At 41.2% G+C, this 23,752-nt stretch overlaps 1 pseudogene; it reads right to left on the reverse strand.

Annotated features, from left to right (window-relative positions):
* Positions 1 to 1,648: 1,648 nt before the first annotated feature.
* LOC118009098 lies at positions 1,649 to 2,364 on the reverse strand (annotated as a pseudogene).
* Positions 2,365 to 23,752: the final 21,388 nt, after the last annotated feature.

Genomic DNA, 23,752 nt, shown 5'->3' on the forward strand with positions numbered 1-23,752 from the left:
CTAAATATAAATACTTTATGTTATTATTATATTATTATTATATATTATTTATAACTAATATTGTTATATTCAGTCTAACAGCATTGCCATTCTTGAAATATTTTTTGAAGTATTTTTCAAGAAGATTCTTTTTTTTTAAAGATTTTATTTATTTGACAGAGAGAGACACAGCGAGAGAGGGAACACAAGCAGGGGGAGTGGGAGAGGGAGAAGCAGGCTCCCCACAGAGCAGGGAGCCCGATGCGGAACTCGATCCCAGGACTCTGGGATCATGACCTGAGCTGAAGGCAGTTGCTTAACCAACTGAGCCACCCAGGCGCCCATTTTTCAAGAAGATTCTAAGGTATATTTTTATTGTGGTGAAATATGCACAACATAAAATTTACCATTTTAACCATTTGTAGGAGCAGAGTTCAGTGGCATTAAGTACATTTACATTGTTTGTTTTTTTAAAGATTTTATTTATTTATTCATGAGAGACAGAGAGAGAGAGGGAGGCAGAGGGGGAAGCAGGCTCCCCAAGGAGCAGGGAGCCCAGTGTGGGACTTGATCCCAGGATCCCGGGATCATGACCTGAGCCGAAGGCAGACACTTAACCATCTAAGCCACCCGGACACCCTACATTTACATTGTTGTGCAATCATCACCATCATCCATCTCCAGAACGTTGTCATCCTGCAAAACTGAAACTCTGTCCCCATTGAACAATGATTCCCCATCTCCTCCCTCTCCCCAGCCCCTGACATCCACCACTCTGCTCTCTGTCTCTGTGAATTTAACTCCTTCAGGGACCTGGTACAAAAGGATCAGACAGTATTTGTCCTTTTGTGTCTGGCTTATTTCACTTAGCATGATGTTTTCAAGGTCTATGCCTGCTGCTACATATGCAAGGATTTCAATTCTTTTTATGGCTGAATAATATCCCATTGTATGGATATACCATTTTTGTTTATCCATTCATTAGCAGATGGACATCTGGGTTGCTCCCACCTTTTGGCTCTCGTGAGTATTGTGGCAATTCACACTGGCATGCTAGGATCTGTTCAAGTTCCTGTTTTCAGCTCTTTTGGAATGCCACATAAGAGTGGAACTGCTGGGACATTTGTTAATTCTTTGCTTAACTTTTTGGGGAACCACCAAACTGTTTCCACAGCAGCTGCATCATTTTACGCTCTCACCAGCAATGTATTTTTATATCCTTACCAACAATCATTTGCCATTTTTTTTCTTGGTATATCCATGCTAAAGGTATAAAATGGTATCTCATTGTGGTTTTGGTTTACATTTCCCTGATGACTGATGATATGGAGGATCTTCCCATGTGTTTATCGGCCACTGATATATCTTAGTTGGAGAAATATCTATTCAAGTCTTTTGTGTATTTTCAATTTGGGTTGTTAGTCTTTTTGTTGTTGTGTGGTAAGTGTTCATATACTCTGGATATATATGATTTGCAAATATTTTCTCCCATTCCACCCATGGGTTGTCCTTTCAACTTTCTTTTTTTTTCTTTAAGGAAATTTATATGTACCCCTACAGCAGAAATGGGGAAATTATAAGTTTGTGCAAAGCATGCTTTTCTGAAATGGATCCCCATTCCATATGCTTTTAAATACTGGCTAACTGCTGCCACATTATTCCTGCATTTTCAAAATCCAGCCAAAATGGATACCTCTGATACTCTTTTGGCCTTCATAGCTCCTTCCTCTCTTAGGCGAGCTTTCTTATCCAAGTTCAGGCTTGTTAAATACTCGTTTCTTTTCTTTCTTTTTTTTTTTTTAAGATTTTGTTTATTTATTTGACAGAGAGAGACACAGAGAGAGAGGGAACAGAAGCAGGGGGAGTGGGAGAGGGAGAAGCAGGCTTCCCGCTGAGCAGGGAGCCCGATGTGGGGCTCGATCCCAGGACCCTGGGATCATGACCTGAGCCGAAGGCAGACGCTTAATGACTGAGCCACCCAGGCACCCCAAGACTCGTTTCTTCTGACAGCCTTCTTGCCCTCAATAACCATCGAGATGCATCCTGCCACTGTCAGGGCCATCATTACATAGCTGATCTTCCCCCAGATCTTGTTGTTGCAGCATCAAGCATCTCGAGCAAGAGAGTCTCTGGGATCTCATCTTCCTTTTTGAAGCGACCTCACCATATCAGGATCTTCCTCTCCCAATGTGTAGGTTTGTGTAATGGCACTCTGCGGCTGTAAGTGTAGGGTGGAGCTTTTAGACTTTCTTGTGGTTTGGTGCAAAATCCATTTATTGTCTTCAAATCAAGATTTCTGGTAAGTCTTAGAGATGAGCAAACATCTCTTTCATATAACCTAAAATAACTTCCCACCGGCCTGTGCAGGCCGTACAGACTCCCCATGGCCGCCTACTCTGCCGACCTGCCAGTGCCTCATGGGTGGTGACAGTGCGGGCATGTTCAATGTCACCAAACACCACCTGTCTTTTCATTTTCTTATTTTTAGATGTACAGAAGTTTAATTTTGATGCAGTCCAATTTATCTATTTTTTCTTTTGTTGCTTGTGCTTTTTTTTTTTTATATCTAAGAAACCATTGCCAAATCCAAGGTCACAAAGATCTGCCTTTATGTTTTCTAAGAGTTGTATAGTTTTAGCTCTTACACTGAGGATTTCAATGCATTTTGTGATAATTTTTTTTAAAGATTTTATTTATTTATTTGACAGAGAGAGACACAGAGAGAGAGGGAACACAAGCAGGGGGAGTGGGAGAGGGAGAAGCAGGCTTCCCACCGAGCAGGGAGCCTGATGCTTGGCTCGATCCCAGGACCCTGGGATCATGACCTGAGCTGAAGGCAGATGCTTAACAACTGAGCCACCCAGGCGCCCCTGTGATAATTTTTGCATATGGTGTAAGGTAAGAGTCCAATTTCATTTTTTTACATGTAGCTATCTAACTGTCCAAGCACTGTTTGTTGAAGAGAGATTTTTTTTCCTACTACATGATCTTGGCATTCATGTCTAAAGTCAGTTGACAAAGATGTATGGGTTTATTTTTGGATGCTCAGTTCTATTCCATTGATCTATATGTTTATCCTTACACCAGTACCACACTGTTTCAATCACTGTGGCTTTGCATTAAGTTTTGAAGTAGGAAAATCTGAGTCTTTCAACTTTGATCTTATTTTTTATGATTGTTTTGGTTATGTAGCATCCCTTGAAATTTCCTAAAGATTTTAGGATCAACTTGTCTGTTTCTGGAAAAAAAAGGCAGTTGGAATTTTGATAAGGATTATACTGCATTTGTAGATCCCTTTGGGAATTATTGCCATATTAACAATATCAAATCTTCCAATCCATGAACACAAGGTGGCTTTCTATTTATTTAGGTCTGCTTTTATTTCTTTCAAGAGTGTTTTGTAGTTTTGTAGCATGCAAGTCTTGAACCCCCTTGATTAAATTTATTTCTAAGTATTTTTTTCTTTTTGTATTTTGATATGGAATTCTGTAACTTTGTTGAAGTCATTCATTAGCTCTAAATGTTTTTGTGTGGATTCTTTATGAGATACTATATAAAATATCATGTCATCTATGAATAGTTTTACTTGCTCCTTTCCCATTTGGATGCCTTTATTTCCTTTTCTTGCCCCATTTCTCTGGCTAGGACTTCTAGTGCAATGTTGAGTAGAAGATGGGGAAAGTGGGCAATTTTGTCTTGCTCCTGATCATAGGGGGAGTCTTTTCAGACTTTCACCATTGTGTGTAATGTTAGCTGAGGGTTTTCAAAAATGCCCTTTATTGTGATGAGAAAGTTGTCTTCTATTCCTACTTTCATAAGTGCTTTTATCATGAACATATGCTGAAGAGTGTTGAATACTTTTTCTTTGTCAATTGAAATAATCATTAAGTTTTTTTCCCCCTTTATTCTATTTAGGTGCTGTATTTTATAGATTGATTTTTAAAAGTTGAAACACTCTTGCAATCCTGGGATGAATGAAATCCAGGACTCTGTTTGGATTCTGTTTTCTAGTAGTTTGTTGAGTTTTTATATCTATATTCATAAGGGGTCCTGGTCTGTAGTTTTTTTTTTCTTGGAATATCCCTGTGTGGCTTTGGTATTAGGGCAATGCTACCTGATAAAAAGGATAAGCAAGTGTTATGTTCTGTACTATTTTTTTGGAATACTTTGAGAAGGATTGGTGTTAATTCTTCTTTAAATATTTGGTAGAATTTGCCAGTGAAGCAAGCCATCTGTTCCTGGCCTTTTCTTTTTGGGAAACCTCTTAAATGCTGATCAGATCTTTTCACTTGTTATAAATTTGTTAAGATTTTCTATTTCTTCTTGAGTCAGTTTTGGTGGTTTCATCTAGGTTCTCTACTTTGCTGGAGTCTGATTGTTCATAGTATTTTTTTTATTAGTTTCAAAGGTAGAATTTAGTGATTCATCAGTTGCATATAACACCCAATACTCATTACATCAAGTGCCCTCCTTAATGCCCGTCACCCAGTCATCCCTTCCTCCCACCCACTGCCCCTCCAGCAACCCTCAGTTTGCTTCCTAGAGTTCAGCATCCCTTATGGTTTGCCTCCCTCTCAATTTTCATTTTACTTTTCCTTCCCTTCTCCTATGTTCATTTGTTTTGTTTCTTAAATTCCACATATGAGTGAAGTCATATGGTTTGTTTTTCTCTGACTGACTTATTTTGCTTAGCATAATACCCTCTAGTTCCATCCACATTGTTGCAAATGGCAAGATTTCATTCTTAATGATGATTAAGTAATATTCCTTTGTAGACATATGTGCCACATCTTCTTTATCCATCCGTCTGTTGATGGACATCTGGGCTCTTTCCATAGTTCAGCTATTGTGGACATTGCTGCTGTGAACATTGTGGTGCATGTGCCCCTTTGAATCACTATGTTGGTATCCCATGGATAAATACCAAGTAGTTCAATTCCTGAGTCCTAGGGTAGCACTATTTTTAACTTTTTGAGGAACCTCCATACTGTTTCCCAGAGTGGCTGTTCATAGTATTTTATAATCCTTTTTTATTTCGGCAGTGTCAGCAGTTATGTTTCCATTTTCATTTCTGAATTTAGTAATCTGAGCCTGCTCTCATTTTTTCTTGATCTTCTGGTTTTAAAATTTGTCAATTTTGTGTAACTGTTTTCAGAGAACTAGCTTTTGGTTTCCTTGATTCTTCCTGTTGTTTTTCTATTCTCTATAGAATAGAATAACTTGCAGAAGGTGGACATGTTCCAGGTTTGACCTAAAAGCCAACTCATTTTGTGATGCCTCTGATGGTTTCCACCTCTACACATTTACAAATATGTCTACCTCCGGGCCTTTGCATCAACCTTGTGTCCTAGGACCCCAGGCAAGGGTGAGAATGTGAAGATCTGTCCCAAGGGAGCCACAAATATTGCAGTTTGGCCATAGTCACCCTAAGAAGACATGTAAACTCTGCCCAAAATAAAAAACAAATGGGAGAAAACTGCTGACTCATATATGCCCAAGAACTTTCATCATTACAGGTTTTTATAAGGTTGAAAATACTGGTTTTTTTCCTACTGATAAGGAAGCTTTCAGATTAAAAAAAATTGCTAAAATAAGTCATTAATTTAATTCTTTTTTTTTTTAAGATCTTATTTATTTATTTGACAGAGAGAGACACAGCGAGAGAGGGAACACAAGCAGGGGGCGTGAGAGGGAGAAGCAGGCTTCCCACCGAGCAGGGGGCCCAATGTGGGGCTTGATTCCAGGACCCTGGGACCATGCCCTGAGCCGAAGGCAGACACTTAATGACTGAGCCACCCAGGCGCCCATGACTGACTTAATTCTAACAGTAAGGTTTTGCTTAGGTTGAGACAGAACAAACCAAAGAGCATTACAAGTGCGGTTTTGTTTCCTCTTACATGTTTCTGAGAGGACATAACCATGAATTGCTGCTTTAGGAGGAAACCAAGAACTCATTTGTGGACAGTATCCAGGATGAATCTGTGTAAAATGCCAATGAAAATACTCCCAGTCAAAACATGAGGTATGTGGGTGAGCTGTGAACAAAGAAAACGTCATCACATTGAAAGCTGGAAGTACCAAGCAAGAAAGATGACCAATAAGCAAATGAAGCATCCGACTGAACAACAAAGGAGGGCTCAGAGACAGATTTTAAAAGGGAAAGTACTTGCAAAGAAGACAAAGAAGTCAGATTTCAGAAGGATTCCCTCCCCAAATAGAGAACCTAGTAAGTATTTGATCAAATAAACCACAAAATTACGAAGGTTTGCAAGTTTATATTAGTGTGCTAATGTTGGCAATAGACAACTTCCTTACATGATTATAGTCATAAAGACCAAGACATATTCTCAGATAGCAACATAGCAAAATCAGGAGCAGAGTTGCTTTTGTTTAGAAACCAGGTTTATAGGATATTCAATATTTTAATAGCTTGGTGGCCCAAGCCAGTTAGGATGGCCCTGTTATTTTTATTTCAGAATGCAAAGTGCCTTACTTTTTTCCCAATTGCTGTCTATGAAGTGCTCAGTTATGTTGGAAATAGCATAATGTGTCAGTGCTGGCTTCTTGCATCCCTCCTTTGGTTGAGTTCCTGCCATTAAGATGTGGATTTGACAGAAGAGTTGGCTTCTAGTTGCTGTTTTTAAGTTCAGTATCATTAATTGGCTGTTTTATGTTATTTGATGTTTTTATATATTATATTATGCAGTTAGTTTTCATAGAAAGTCCTTTTAACGGTTATCAAAACTGGAGTCATATAACATGGAGGCCTAAAAGTACACCTTTTGGGGGCATTTTATTTAGCCCTTAGGGTTTATGTTCAGCAGTATTTTATTGCCCTCATCAGATCTGTTGGGATTGAGAACTGAGGAACTAATTCACTCTACCAGGTCAAGCTGATGTAACTATGATTGTAAGGGTCCCCCTGTTGGTTACTGTTTTGGGCCTGAAGGAAGTGAGGCTCAAAATATGTGTAAGGGGAGGATCTCAGAAGCCACAGAGCAGACACCAGGCAAGTTTTCCTGGGAGGAATTTGTGGATATCTTTTCCACATGTGAATCAGCCCTTAAGAGTGGGCTTTTGATACTTAATTCCAGAAGGATTAAACATTTAAATGTATAAAGTCTTCTAGAAATAGAAGACTATCTTTTTTTTAATCTTTGTGTAAGGAAAAATACTTAAGACATAAAAAGCTCTAATCAGAAAGATCAACACCTCTGCCCTTATTAAAAATAAGAACTTCTGTTCATCAACAGACACCAACAAGGAAGGGCAAAAACTGTCTACAAACTGGGAGAAGATATTTGCAACACCTGTACCTGATGAAGGTAGTATTCGGATTAATCCAAACAGAACAAGACAACCAATGGAAAAACTGCAACAGAGATTTCATAGGAAGAAGAAACACAAAAGGTGAATAAACATGAAAAATTGCTCAACTTCTTTAGTAATGAAGGAAACACAAATCCAGACTGTAATGATATAGCGCATAAAACCCACTAAAGGAGCTAAAAGTTAAGAAGTCGTATAATCACAGGTCTCAAAGACGAATAGAAGCTCTTACACACTGCTGATGGGATGATAAATGTACACACCCACTTTGGACAGAACTTGGTAATATCTTGGTAGTTGAACACTCACATACCCTGTAATCCAGCAGTTCCAGCAGTACACATGACTTTTGCACGTGTGCATAGGGAGACATCCATAAGGACATTCATGGCAAGAGTAAAATGTTGTATTTCTACCTTCCTTTCTGAAAGCATTGGATGGATGCAGAGGTCTGCATCTCTGCCCCAGTGCTGAAGTCACCTAGAAGGTTCCTTCTGTGTAATACCTCAGGGAAGTGCTTAAGAATGAACAAAGAAGGGGGAACCTGGGTGGCTCAGTCGGTTAGGCGTCTGCCTTCAGCTCAGGTCATGATCCCAGGGTCCTGGGATCGAGCCCGGCATCGGGCTCCCTGCTCGGCGGGAAGACTGCTTCTCCCTCTCCCGCTCCCCCTGCTTGTGTTCCCTCTCTCGCTGTGTCTCTCTCTTTCTCTCTATCAGTTAAATAAATTAAAAAAAACTTAAAAAAAAAGAATGAACAAAGAAGATGTTCCTACAACTACCCATTCTTTTTTTATTCTGGATGATTTTAAATATCATCCAACTGGCAAGTCACCTCCAATAAAATATAAACTGAAAATAGATGTTTCTTCTTCCTTGTCTAGACTATTTCATTTGGTTCTCCTGTGCTATTGTCTAGTTCCAAAAGCAGCAGCTTAGTGTGAAATTTGTGGGAAGGATGCTATTCAGAGTTTGACTTCATTATGTAGTAAGTAAGCCAGTGAAAATCCAGCAAAAAGAACGTAGATATTTCTAGAAGATGCTAAAAACTATTCAAAGTGAAGAATTCATAGACATAATTTCTCTAAAATAGAACATTCAATCATTAAAGTTGGAAATTGAATAAATGAGTGGATGATTGAATGAATGGTTGATTCAAAATGCATCATTAGTGCATTGGAAATAATAGACTATGTCACTTGGTCCTAAAAATATTCCTCTAAGGAATTGTTAAGAATATATGGGAGACTTTTAAAAAATAATACCCAAGCTCTAGTTAAATTGAATCAGAATCTCTAGAAGGACTTAGCCATTAGTATTTCTTAAAAGCCCCAGGTAATTCTAAACGTAACAGCCTTGTGAACCAGAGCCATGGCCTGTGCTGCAAGTGGGGTCCAAAGACAACATCACCTGGGATGTGGTTAGAATTTAGAATCTTGGCCCTGATCTAGACATATTGAATCAGAATCTACAGTTTGACCAAGTCCCCAGGTGATGTGTAACATAAAGTTTGAGAAGCTCTGGGTGGTCAGAATTGCTTTCCTTCCTGCATGCCATTTTGCCACATCTTCGATCAGGAGATTGGGGAAAGGTCTTTCTTTTTAAGACTCTTGTTCCCGCTTGAATCCGGAAGCAGCTCAAATTACCATTTTGGTAAATCTGATCATAAAGAAATAATCGAATAAACATGTACATGAAAAAGACTCAACATCACTCATCAGAGAAACGCAATCCAAACCGCAGTGAAAGGGGCACCTGGGTGGCTCAGTCGTTAAGCGTCTACCTTCAGCTCAGGTCACGATCCCAGGTCTTGGGATCGAGCCCTGCATCAGGCTCCCTGCTCGGCGGGAAGCCTGCTTCTCCCTCTCCTGCTCCCCCTGCTTGTGTTCCCTCTCTGGCTGTGTCTCTCTGTCAAATAAATAAATAAAATCTTAAAAAAAAAAACCCACAATGAAATATCACCTTACACCACTTAGAATAGCTAGTATCAAAAAGACAAGAAATAACAAGTATTGACAAGGATGTGGAGAAAAGGGAACCCTCATGCACTGTTGGTGGAGATATAAATTGGTGCAGCCACTGTGGAAAACAGTATGGAGGTTCCTCAAAAAAAAAAAAAAAAGTAGAACTACCATATGATGCAGCAATTTCACTTCTGGGTATTTATTTGAAGGAAATGAAACACTAACTTGAAAAATATGTGCACCCCTATGATCATTGCAACATTATTTACAATAGCCAAGACATGGAAACAACCTAAGTGTCCATCGATGGATGAGTGGATAAAGAAAAAATATATATAAAATTCAGCCGAAACACAAGAAAATCCTGCCATTTGTGACAACATGGATGGAAGGGGCATTATGCTAAGTGAAATAAGCCAAACAGAACGATAAATAGTATATGACCTCATTTATATGTAGAATCTAAAAAAATAAAAACAAAACAAAACTCACTAAGAGGAGATTGGTGGTTGCCAGAGGAAGCGGGTAGGGGATGGGAGAAATGAGTGTAGGGGGTCAAAAGGTACAATCTTCGAGTTATAAAGTAAGTCAGTCCTAGGATGTAATGTACAGCAGGGTGACTATAGTTAACAGTACTGTATTGTGTATTTAAAAGTTCCTAAAGAGTAAATCTTAAAAGTGTTCATCACACACACACAAAATTTTAACTACGTGTGGTGATAGCATTAACTAGATTTCTTGTGGCAATCATTTTGCAATATATACCTATATCAAATCCTTATGTTGTAAACCTAAGAATAATATAATGTTATATGTCAATTATATCACAATTTTATCATTTTTTAAAAGATTTTATTTATTTGGGAGAGAGAGAGAGAGAGCGGGGGCGAGGGCAGAGGGAGAAAATCTCAATCAGACTCCACGCTGAGTGCGAAGCCCAACACAGGGCTCAATCTCACTATCTTGAGATCATGAACTGAGCCGAAATCAAGAGTTGGGCGCTTAACTGACTGAGCCACCCAGGCACCCCTATGTCTCACTTTTAAAAAATAAAGAAATAATCTACATTCTAACTCCCAGTGGGAAAAGTCAGTATCTCCAATCTAACCATGAGCAAAAGTGCAAAGTAACAATCATCCTGTCCACTTCCCAGTGGGAAAAGTCAGTATCTCCAATCCAACCATGAGCAAAAGTGTGAAGTAACAATCGTCCTGTCCAACTGCTCCAACATTCTTACCTCCATCCCAGGATGACTTTCCTTTCAATCCCACTTTAAGCCTCAATGCTTTATATTAGTATACAGATTGCTAAAGATTAAGAAAAAAATGTTATTATAGAAAACTTCAAACATGTATAAAATTGTCTAGTATAATGAACCATCTTGTACTATTGACCCAGCATCAATAATTACCAACTCATGGCTAATCCCCTTTCATTCATGCCAGCACCCACTTCCTCCTCTTCTAAATTATGCTGAAGCAAATCCAATCATTAGCTCATTCATCTATAAATATTTCAATGTGCATCTCTAGAGGACATAACCTAAATACCATTATGACACTTTAAGAAATGAACAACAACCCTTTAATACCATCAATATCCAGTTACTGATCACATTTCCCCCATTGTCTTATCATTTTTTTCATATGTTGAAACCCTAACCCTCAGTGTTTCTGTATTTGGAGATATAGTCATAAGGAGGAAAGAAGGTTAAATGAAGCCATAAGAGTGGGGCCCTGAACCAGTAGGACTGTTGTCCTTATAGGAAGAGGAAGATTCTATGTCAATTATATTTTAATAAAGCTGGGGGGAAGTTATAAAGAAATACAGAAATATAGAAATAAAGAAACAAAGAAACATCAAAAAACAGGAGACATCCGAGAGCTCTTTCTACTCGCATGCACAGAAGAAAAAGCCATGTGAGGACACAGAGAGAAGGAAGCCCTTCTACAGGAAGAAAAGTCTCACCAGCAACCAACCCAGATGGCAACTTGATCTTGGACTTAAAACTTTCACAACCGTGAAAAAGTAAATGTCTGTTGTCTAAGCCACCCAGTCTGTGGAATTTTATTATGGTGGCCTGAGATGACTAATACAATTACTGAGCACCTCCTCCACAGTAGATGCTCTGGTGGGCATTTACATGGGAGATACATATTTATACGTTCCATGCACATTCCGGAAGTCCATCCACATACCTTTGCCCCAGCCATATCACCAAACGTGCAATTTGTTTTTTCCAGGTCCCTAACAACCTGGTGCCCCTGTTAGCCACTGCCCATGAATCAGATGGTCATTCCTCAGGCCACCTTCCCTTCCATACAAAGTAAACCAGCTGTAGTAGCTGAAGCTCTGCCCACTGGGGTGGATTACCTTCACTCTTTTCTAGAAGCCATCCCTGAGTGGGGCTATAGTTGGGGGGCTTATAACTTCAGTCTGGGTCCATCATACCATGTACAGCCATTAATAAATTTGGCCTCCACTTTTTCTTCCTCTGTGAGTGGCTATGGGGAGCTCCTCTTAAAGCCATCAGTGTGTGATGAGAGAGGGGCAGTGAGGCAGTGGGAAGAGGAACCACGGGAGCCTAAACCACCTGATCCTGAAGTTTGTGGTTTCCAGGTCTGCCAGAGATTGCTCTCATATATATCATGTACTCTTCACAATGAATCCCACTGAGCACACCCAGGTCATGATGGCCAGTTCAAGTCACATAGTCATTTGTGACTCAGGGTTAGATGTTCAGTCTCTGTTGGGAATCTCAGGCAGTCCAGGAGCTGCTTTTCAAGTGAAAATAGTCAGCAGTTGATTTTACTTGGGCCTTAGTGGGTCTGGACAGGGGCTCCTTATAGCATCTCTGTTGGCCACAGATTCTTCCTCTCTATTGGGTCTGCCGGTCAGACTGCTTGTAATGCAGCCTGGACTTGTTTCAGGCCCCAATAATTAGGTCAGAGCGGCACATCAAACTATGGTTTAAGTTGCCTCTAAAACCCAAGGAAAGCCGTGAAGTGTTGTATCTCCTAGGCATTTGGGGCAAGGCGCAACAACTGTGCCTCACTTGTAGAAGGAGGTACCCCAACATGCTCCACACCGCTGGACCCCCACAGACCCCATTGATATAGCAGCCCCTGCGCTTCTGGGGGGTTATCTCCCAACTCCTTGGCACCCCATGTGTCTTAGCAGTGTGTCTAAGGTGCTTCCCACCTCCTGCTCCCTGGATCCAATTCGTGTAATGCCATCAGTGTAATGGACCGGTGTGATGTTCTGTAGGATATCAAGACAAACAAGTCCCTCCAGATTATATTATGACAGCAGGATTTGATTTAGCCCTGAGGTAAGACTGTTAAGCTACAGCGCTGTCCCTGACACAGGAAGGCCCACCACTTTTAATTATTTTTGCTGATAGAGAAGGGGAGTAGTGAAAGCATTTTCTAGGTCATTAGCTGCATACCAGGTGCCAGAAAGTGTTGCCTTTGGAGCAGCCAACCCACAGCAACCCTGCTGAGAGGAAGCCAGGATAATAAATATGCCAACCACTCTCCAGTCTCCTGCTAGTGCCTCCAATTAGCCGAATCCCCCTGAAAGCCAACCCACGGGTCAGCCTGGAGGACACAAGGCAGAGAGGAGAAGGTGGAGATGGCGTCTGGAGTTGCAGATGGCCACCACCCACCATGCTGGTACATGATACAGTACAGTGCCCTGGTATGGGGCCACCACACTGGTACCTTCGTATATGAATGAATGAATAAATGGACCCTAATCCAATGTTAAAGGAGGGTTCCTTTCTCAGACATAGAATTTAAGAGCCATGTCATTGAGCAGGAAGCTCTCTGGATCACATTGATTAAAGTTATGCTGCCAGCACATGATGTACTCTCTGACTATTTAATATACAATGGAGACAGATTGTATACACTAGTTACTGCAGGATTCGAGGTTGGGCAAAGTCTAGGGTTCTCTGCTGATTCATCATAGTTTCAGTAGTTTTCTTAATAATATCAAGTTTTATCACAACCTCATCCTCCCCTTTGCAGCTCAGGCCGGGACACATTCTTCCTTGTAGAGATTATCAGGCAGTACAGGGTATGAAAAAGATATTGGCCTCTGTGGATGAACCTTGAGGGTATTATGCTGGGTGAAATAAGCCAGTCACAAAAAGACAAATGCTGCACAATTCCAATGCTATGAGGTCCCTAGAGTAGTCAGACTCCTAGAGGCAGAAGTTAGAAGGGTGGTTGCCAGGTTTGGAAGGAGGGGCAGTGCGGGGTTGTTGTGTGATGGATAGAGAGTTTCAGTTTTGCAAGATGGGAAGGGTTCTGCAGATGAATGGTTGTAGTAACCGCACCAGAGTGTGAACATCCTTAATGCCACCGAGCTGTACATTTAAGAATGGTTAAAATGGGGATGCCTGGGGGCCTCAGTCGGTTAAGCATCTGCCTTCAGCTCAGGTCATGGTCCCAGGGTCCTGGGATCGAGTCCCACATCAGGCTTGTTGCTCAGCAGGGAGCCTGCTTCTCCCTCTCCCACTGCTTGTGCTCTCTTTGTCTCTCTCTCTCTCTCTGACAAATGAATGAATAAAATCTTAAAAAAAAAAAAAAGAATGGTTAAGATGGTGAATTTCATGTTATGTGTATTTTACCACAGTTTTTTAAATTTGAAGGAAAAAAAAGAGAAATTGGCACCTAATGCAGAAACACGTGTATTGTAGAGATGCCCCAATTGATTAAAATCCCAGCATTACCACTTACCAGCTGCGTGATTTGGGCAAGTTACTCAACCTCTCGGATCCTCAATTTCCTTACTTCTAAACTGGTATTGATAATGCCTATCTCACCGGATTACTGAGAGAATTAGGGAGATATGGTGCATAAGCATCTCCAGCAGAAGCTGTTTATAGATGCTGATTCCCTTGCCATCATACCTGTTTATTCGTCAACTCTCAGCTGAGACAACCTTTCCCCCTCCAGGCCTTTTCTTACCCATAAATCTGATTAGGGAATCCCTCCCGCAACACTTACTGTGAGAATACCAGAGTTGTCTGTTCAACTGTAATTGCTTCTTCACTGCTCAAGAACATCAACTCCACATGAGAAGGGCCTGTGTCTGTCTTTTTCCCAGTTGTAACCCCAGAGCTGAGCAGGTCCCACCGAAATGGAAAAGGATATAGAAAAACAGTGGAATGACCATGGGAGCCTTGAAAATAAGAAAGCACCATCCGTGGACAAGACATTTTGAAAAGTTTATAGAGGATAGAAAGTAGATGGGGTCATAGCAGAATAAAACGGCAATCCCAGGCCACCGTGGCAATAGGGGCTATTTTTCCTGGCAGAACTCTGGAGAAATTCCAAGACGTGGAGTCAGCAGGTTGGGAGAGAAGAGGTGATGGATCAAAGGACCATCTACAGAATGGCTCAGTCAGTCAGTCCCTCCCCTCCATTAAATATCTGGAGCAGCACCATTTGCCCCAGGTACAGCCCTGTGCACCCCTCCTCCAACAGAGTAAAAGCTATGAAAATGAGGGAAGGGGAGGAGCTGTGGACTGAGGCAGAGCAGGTGCTAAGAGACCCAGGGCCCCTACAAAAAGCCACAGGCAGGAGACACCACTCTCAGAGGGGATTCTTCCTTATTCTGGAGAGTCTGAGAAGCCTGCCTGTGGGGAGGACACACCCATTTACCCAGAGTCTTCCTGCTTGCCTCTCATGCTGATGGGGGTGGAGGTTGGGAGTGGGGTGAAGGAAAAGCCCTTTGGCTAAACAGGCCCGCCCATTTGCAAAGGCAGCTCAGGTGAGTCACCCAGGAAAGTCAATATAGCCCATCATCCATCCTCCATGTCAACCAAAATCATGAGGCATTTAGAAAAAACTCACGCTGTGAAAGACCAATTTGCGCAAACAGAACACATCGTTTCAGAGAGTGGGAGACAGATAATGGCAAGAAATAGAACTTGAAAACACTTTCTAATCTAAGCTCCAAAAGACATACTATCTATTGAAGAAAAGAATAGAAGCAGATGGCCATGAAAAAGAACACTCAGAAAGTGAAAAACTCTCAAAAATTAAAAGCATGATTACTAAAATGAAAACTCCAAATAAAAGAATTGAACGAAGCAAACGGTCAAATAGTGATCTGGAAGAGATGGACAGAGAGGGGTTCCAAAGTACGGAGCAACAATGAGGGAAGGCTAAGAAACATGGATCTAATATCTATCCGTGAGGAGTCCAGGCAGAGAGACCAGTGGATGAAGAGCAAGTATTTATAAAGAAATAGCAGTACAGAATTCCCTGAAACTGAAGACATCCATGTGTCTGGATGGAAAGAAACTTCTTGCCCACCTCCCATTCTGGTAAGGGTGGAGGGCGGTCTGTATCAACATTTAGATGTGTTCCGGGGAAAGAAAAATACTAATGTTTTGCAGAAAGGAAAGAAAACAAGTTTCTCAGGTGGAAATGAGGAATACGAGGAATACATTGGCCCCGGGTATATCTGAAGCAACGTCACCTGCTAGAAGGCAGTGAAACCAAAAGGGCGCCTGGGTGGCTCAGTCGGTTAAGCGTCTGCCTTCGGCTCAGGTCATGATCCCGGGGTCCTGGGATCGAGTCCTGAGTTGGGCTCCCTGCTCAGTGGGGAGCCTGCTTCTCCCTCTGCCTGTGCCGCTCCCCCTGCTTGTGCTTTCTCTCTCTCTCCCCCTATCTCTCTCCATCAAATAAATAAATAAAATCTTAAAAAAAAAAAAGACAGGAAAACAATGACTCAGAATTTTTAAGGAAAAATTATTTCCACCAAGAATCCTATATCCGGTCAAACAAGTAAGGTGAGGATAAAATAAAAATGGTAAGCACCCACAAAAGTTATCTCTACATATACCCTTTCTGAAGAACAAAATTCATTGAGGATGTACTCCTCTCAAGCTGAGAAGGAATCCAAGAAGAGAGAGCCGAGAAGCTGAGAATCAGGGGAAGTAGCTCAGGAAATCATTGAAAAGAAACTGCAGGGAGTCATTTGGGCAACAGGCCTGGGAAGCTGTCAGTTCAAATTAATGCCGGAAGTGAAAAGGCTCCACGAAGGAGAACTTGAAGAACAAAATAGATTTCGTTGCACACGCTGAATATTGAAGAACCTGCAAGTACTTAACGATAAAGCAAAGACATTTCAACAACCACATATAAACACACACACAGAGAGAGAGAGAGAGAGAGAGAGAGAGAAGGAAATGAGAAACTTCCATTGGGGAAAACAAATGCTCTATAAGGAAATCATGAGCCAAACAGGAAGCGAACTAAAACTCGACAGGATCTGAGCTATACATAGGATTCAGAAAAATCTTCTATTTAACCATGACACGGGCTGAATGACATAGGGTACTTTCCCTTTTCTATGGATTCAGTCACATTACTTGTTTTTGCAACAAACCTGAATCCAGAGCACAAAAGACTTCACCAGAGTTCTAGAAGAGAATGAAAATGGAAGAGCAACCGCAGATTTGACCGGAAGGAGGGGGAGGGGAAGAGAGGCAGGCAGGCCTGCAGGTGCCTGTGTGTCATCCTGTACAGAGGGGCCACCAGGAAGCTCAAAAGGGAAAGTAGTCACCCCCTGGGGAGTGGGGTTTGCAGAAGAGAAAGGGAAAGGGGGAGGAAAGGGATTTGGTGCCCCAGCCTCTGGCTTTGGCCGGGAGCGTGACTTGTGTCTGCAGCCCCAGGTAGAGCATTTGAGAGAAGCCAGATTCTCAGCTACCACAGCCTCTTTTTTTTTTAAGATTTTATTTATTTATTTGACAGAGAGAGACACAGCGAGAGAGGGAGCACAAGCAGGGGGAGGGGGAGAGGGAGAAGCAGGCCCCCCGCCGAGCAGGGAGCCTGATGCGGGGCTCGATCCCGGGACCCTGGGATCCTGACCTGAACTGAAGGCAGATGCTTAACAACTGAGCCACCCAGGCGCCCCTACCACAGCCTGTTTTGAGACCAAGGGCCCAGGTCCCGGTTTCCACCTCCCTGGGCTCTTACTGTTTCTCTTCTGTGTCTGGCCCTCCGAAGTATCTTGTTTCTAAGCCATGCGCTCTATCTTCTTTCTTTTCTCTTTGTATATTTTGTTTGGTGTTGCTTAATGTTTGCAGTGGATGAAATGCATCTTACTGTACCATCTTGGACTAGAAAGCCATTGTGTTACTTTTATAATTTAAGAAACAATGGTATCTTAAAACAAAATTCATTCCTCTCTCCTTGTAGCATCTATTTTGTGATATATTGATACTGTGTAGTTATTATTTTTTTGTACACATGCAAACCGAACTTAACTTTCAAGTCAACGGAGGTTTGTCTTCTGAACTCCAAATCGTGGTATTCCATGAGGGAAACTGAGACACAGGAAAGCAAGCCATAGATGTTCAAGTCGCTCACCTGCCCTCTGCCTGTGCCCTGCTCCTCCAATCCCCCAACCCCCCAATCCCCCATCCCCTAATCCCTGCCCTCAGGAGGGGCATATGCAAATATCTCAGCATTCAGAGAGTTCACTGTATAATCTCCACATGCAGTATTTTTTTTAAAAGATTTTATTTATTTGACACAGAGAGAGAGCACAACCAGGGGGAGTGGCAGAGGGAGAGGGAGAAGCAGACTCCTCGCTGAGCCAGGACCCTGGGATCCTGACTGAGAGGAAGGCAGAGGCTTAACCCCTTGAGCCACCCAGGCGCCCCCCCCCCCCACAGTATTTTAGTAGCCAATCCCTGCCAGCACATTTCTCCTTACAAATCACCTTAAGTCACTTCTGCCCCCCTTCCCCTCCTCAGTCCTTAGTGGAAATGAACAGCTGGCCAGCCTCCTTGTCCTCCCTCTCTCCCTCTTCCTCTGCATCAGAATCCTTTATGTAGCAGAACATCATTATGTCGTCACCTTCTAGCCATTCCTTTCTCTGGCTGACCCATTCCCATTCCTGAAAGTCCATCCTAGGTCTTATTGTTTTGAGCTGTTAGTCATTCTGATGGCTTTTCTTTGAAATCCTCCCAAGAGCTTTCCTTCTCTTTTAAGCCAAGGAGAGCAGAATGGGAAGGATACTCTGGTGAACATTTCAAGGGGGACAGAGAACATAATCCTTTTTATGATTTTTTGGACCAAAGCATAAAATGCAATAAAATAAACCATTGATTGTGCCCTAACAGATAAGTAAGCAAATACATAAATCTTGGGGTTGTCTTCATTTCTCTTGAATATTATCATTATGTTTCTCGCTCAGAGCCAGTTTGTTATCTATTAGGCTGTGGTAGGGAACTCTGTTTTCCTCCCTAATATCCATTCTCTCCTTTGTTGTACTAGAATCCCCAATTATTAGCTGGACATGGAACCTCTCAGAATAAAGACTACTTCCTAGTCTTCCTTGTAGCTGGATGGGACTCTGAGACCAAGTTCTGGCCAATGGGATGTTCATGGAAGTGTTGGATGCAGCTACTGGCAAATATTTTTAAAGGGCTAGGGCAAGCCCATCCGCCTATCCCCCTTCTTCTTTCCACTGCTTGGACAAGGAGATCAGGTGGTTAAGCTACCTTCCAGAGCCATGAGGCAGTTCACTAAGGAGGGAGAAGCAGTTTGAGAAAAGAAACTTGGATCCAGATAACGGTGAACCCATTAGAGCTGCCCTGGGCTGCCTACCTCCTGGTTTATTTTATGCATGAGAGAAATTAATTTCTATTTTTCTAAACTGCTGGTTTGAATGTATATATGTGGGGAAGGGGTATTTATTCATTTCATGCAGCTAAACTTAACCCTGATGGATTCAATAGCCTTGAGAAGAGGTTTATATATACTTTGTTTTGCTTTGTTTTACTTGCATAGGCTGATACAGATAGGAAATATCTAGCAGGTTATGCTTTTCTTTCCTCTGTGTATGAATAGCTCAAGTATAACAAATGCTTATGATCTTCCAGTTCTTTTTATGCTTTGTCTCATTTAATCCTGCCACAAAGCTATAACGCTAACCGACACCCAGAAGTTAGGTAAGCATGTTCAAGGTCACACAGTTGATAAATAGCAGATCTGGGATCTGCATCTGGACAGCCTGGCCCCAGAGCCCACCCTCTTGGTACACCTTTTCAATGTGGATTCTGTTCCCCAAGTACCTACCAAAAGGTGTTCTCCTAATAGCTACCATCCACTGAGTTCCCCCGCTAAGCAGGCACTGTGCTGGTACAGAAAGCAAATTCTAGAAAAGCTGAACTGAACTGAACTGAACATGGGGCAAGCAGAGTCAGCCAAGCAGCCAGGGTCCTTTACATGTTCAGAGCACCTTTCAGCTGTGCTGTTTAGTGCAGTTTTCTTCTCCCTCCACTGATGTGTTTTGAAATTGTGATTGATGAATTCTTTTTGAAGTTCAGTAATCCAGGGCTCTTTTTTATACTTTTGTCTAAATTATTCTTTTAAATTGCTTCATCTGGACTTTCCCTTTCTTTTACGTTGAGCATCTTGGTATCATAAAAATCTTATTCATCGTATGCTTATAATAATTCTGGAAAATAGTTACTCTGAGGTACATCTTGTCTCATTGACTCACATCCAACTCATTATCAGACAAGAGAATATGGGATATAGTAAAAATCCAGTAGTTTAGCAGCTATTAACCTGGAGATATTCTCTATGAGTTAAGCTCCAAATGAACTAAAATAAAAGATTCTTTAGTGTCACTTTTACAAAACAGACTAACATTTAAATAATTATCCCCTTTTAGAGTAACAACCTTTGGAAAATTCAATACTCAGTATACTCAGTAAACTCTATTGATTGAGGACACATGAAAATAACTTCTTATTTGTTCTCCTTACTCTGGAGCTATTCTTGAACAGGAGAAAACACTTCTCTCTTTCCATTTTGAACAGTTAGTAAGGTGAAATTTGATCCAAATTAAACTATTTTTCCCTGTGAAGTTCTATCATAAAATTTTATGTTTCTATATAATTTTTTAAAAAAGATTTTGGCTCTATTTTATTGGTTCAGACAAGAAGAGATGATGCTCCTTAGCTACTATATGATTCTTGAATACCAACCTCATCATCCTACTGAGTTTTATAGATGAAAACATGACCCAGAACTGAGCATGTGTAATCCTACACATTATAACTTTGAACCAGTATTGCAAATTGGGTTCTCTGAGCCATTTTTTTTTTCTTGTTGATGCACCATAATGACACAGATAGTGCTGGTTGTAAGATGTGAGAACTACTTTTCATAGAAAAATTGGTTATTGAAATCATAGGGCTGTGTACTCATTCTTGAATATAGAAGCGATACAGTTTCTGTAGTATCATACGGTACTGTTTTAAAAAAAAAAGGTTGTTCTCTGGGCTGGGACCTAGTTTGCAGAAACTTGGTGAAACACATCAAGAAGGTAGGAATCATTGATAAATACGGATCCCCTTCACCCCACTATGGTACCTCCTTCAGGAAAATGGTGATGAAAATTGAGGGCGCCTGGGTGGCTCAGACGGTTAAGCGTCTGCCTTCGGCTCAGGTCATGATCCCAGTGTCCTGGGATCGAGTCCCGCCTCGGGCTCCCTGCTCCTTGGGAGCCTGCTTCTCCCTCTGCTTCTCTCTCTCTGTCTCTCATGAATAAATAAATAAAATCTTTAAAAAAAAAAAAAAGAAAATTGAAAGAAGCCAACATGCCAAATACACTTGCTCCTTCTGGGGCAAAACCAAGATGAAGGGACGAGCTGTGGGGTTGTGGCACCATGGTTCCCACATAAGAACAGTAGTCCATGGTGCCTGGAACCTCAACACCTGACTCCTGACGTCACTGTCAAGTCAGCGGAATTGAGGGGATGCCTGGCTGCCTCAGTCGGTAGAGCATGTGACTCTTAATCTCAGGGCTGTGAGTTCAAGCCCCACGTTGGGTGTGGAGCCTACTTAAAAAAAAAAAAATACTAGAGGATTTGAAATACAAGTAGGAGCTCCACTGTTTGAAACCTGGCTAGCCTATAATAAATGTGTCAATTTATGTAACAACAACAACAACAAAAAGAAGAAGACATGCATAAATGCAATTTAAAGAGAGACTCAATAGTTTCTCTCACAAAAAATAAAATAAAATGAAATAAAGTTCTCTGTAGCAAAAGTAATGACATTCAAAAAAACAACAAAATTTGTAGAAATAAATATTTAAGACAAAAATTCGGGCAGTGTACAGAAATAACTTAAAAAGCCCTAGGACACCAATGGGCAAAGACTACAGATACATAATTCACAGAAGAGAAAATGCAAACTACTAATAAACAAATCACTGTGGCAAAGAAATGCAAATTAAAGAGTACAGTGGTTTTAAGTATCTCCTATTAGTAAATATTAAAAATAATACGCTGTTGAATAAAAGTGGTGGGAGTGGACATCCCTGCTTTGTTCCTGATCTTGGGGGGAAAGCATCTGGTCTGTCCTTGTTAAGTATGAAGCTAGTTGTACATTTTTCACAGATGCTCTCGATTGCATTGAGAGCTTTTTTCATTCCTAAATTCCTTTTTGTTCTCTATTTTAACAATAATGCACCATGTTGGCAACAGTCGAAAAGACAGACACAGTCTGCTCTGCTGCGGAGTGCTAAGGTCACACGCTTTTAGAAATCAAGTTAGCAATATGCATCCGCTGATTTTAGGCCATATTTTATGTCAATACATTTACTTCCACATATCTGACTTAAGGAAATGATCTGATATAAGATTAAAGAAAAGTTTATCATGATATTCATTACAAAATTATTCATAATACTGACAAAGTGAAACTAACAAAGTCAGTATCAGGAGAATGATTGAGATAATAAGAATAATATGCAACTATGCAATTTTAATTTACAAAGGCTTTTTAATGGCATGGGAAAATGTTGATATATGAAAAAAAATTATAGTAAAGATCAGATGTGGCCCAAGAACTTGGTTTCAAGTCAAAGCAGTAAGGTAAATGGATACAAAGTGATAGGGCTCTGAGATCCTGATTAGGGTCATGATGTTGGGACCAGAGATTGGAGTAAAGACTCCAATTAGGGTCACAGGATCAGAACTCTGGGTTTGGTGGGAAAAGAGCAAGAACAAAAGGCAGGAAAAAAGAGAGTCATCAGTGAGGAGAGTCAGAATAAAGACACCACTGCTTTAATATTTATGTCTCACCCATTCTCAGCACCAATGTGAAATCTAGCACTCCGAGCAACCTTTTTCTACTTGCAGAGAAAAAAGACTAGAAAGAAACACACGCAAATGTTAAGACCAATTTTTGTCTGACTGGTGGATTATGGGTGATTCTAATTTTCTCCTTTATGTCTTGTTATGTTTTCAAATGCTTATGATAGAGAAGTATTTTTAAGGATTTCTTATTGCAGAAAATCAGCTTTTTAATTCCAGGTGCCAAGTTCAGAAACATACCCTAATGGAACAAGGTAACTAAAAGATGGAAAAGACTTTGAGGTATATCCTTTTGATCTCTTGGCCAATTCTCAATTGCTTTATACATGGACTTTTACCCCTAAGTGTCCTCAAAGCACCGCCATCACTTTTACAAGTTGAGGAATAGCAAATGTCTCAAATGTACCTTTTCTTAAAACAATTGGTTCAGGTTTAGCAGTCAGTGGGTGATTTTTTTGTGTTCCTTTGTTTTTTTTTTCTTAGCGTTCCTGATATACCCTTTCTTTTTTTTTTTTTTTTTAAGATTTTATTTATTTGAGGGAGAGCACGAGCAAGAGAGCATGCATGCACGAGAGAGCACACGCACGAGGGAGCACGTACGAGGGGAGGGGCAAAGGGGAGGAGCAGAGGGAAGGGGCAGAGGGAGAGGGAGAAGCAGACTCCCTACTGAGCAGGGAGCCTGATATGGGGCTCCATCCCAGGACCCTGAGATTGTGACCTGAGCCAAAGGCAGATGCTTAACCAGTTGAGCCACCCAGGCGCCCCCTGTTATGCCCTTTCTTTTTGCCAACATAATATTAGGCCAGACCAACTGCTAACAAAGGTTAGGAGCTGTCCTCCCTGAGGACTGAACTCAGGACCTTCACATGTTGAGAATGACACACTGTCAGCAGCGCTAAGAGGGCAGGCTGAGAGCTTGGGCTTGTGTGTTTTGTAATTGTTCTTAATATATTCATTTACTCATTCATTATGTTCCCATTAGATGTTGAAGGTCTTACAAAGATGAAGTAATTATCTCTACATGTCTTCTGTTCAGATTCCTTATATGGTACATACTCAAGGAGCAGTTCAAATGAAGCAAAGCAGGAATTTTAGAGGCGTGAGAGAATATTTCTGCCTGAAGAGGTCAGGGCAGACAGAGGAGATGACATTTGCACTTCATACTTAAGTGCATGGGATTCCAGCAAGTAGAGAGGGGAGGATGCCATAATCTCCCTGTGAGGATGAGATTTGTGCTTATCTTGTTTACTACTGGATTCTCTAGCTACTAACTAGTCCCTGATGCCTAATAGGTGTTCAACAAAGATGAACATTTGCATGCAGGCTAAAGAGAAGAGACACAT

Source organism: Mirounga leonina, unplaced genomic scaffold (genome assembly GCF_011800145.1).
Source record: "Mirounga leonina isolate KUSES-001 unplaced genomic scaffold, KU_Mleo_1.0 Mir_127, whole genome shotgun sequence".
Classification (NCBI taxonomy): Eukaryota; Metazoa; Chordata; class Mammalia; order Carnivora; family Phocidae; genus Mirounga; species Mirounga leonina.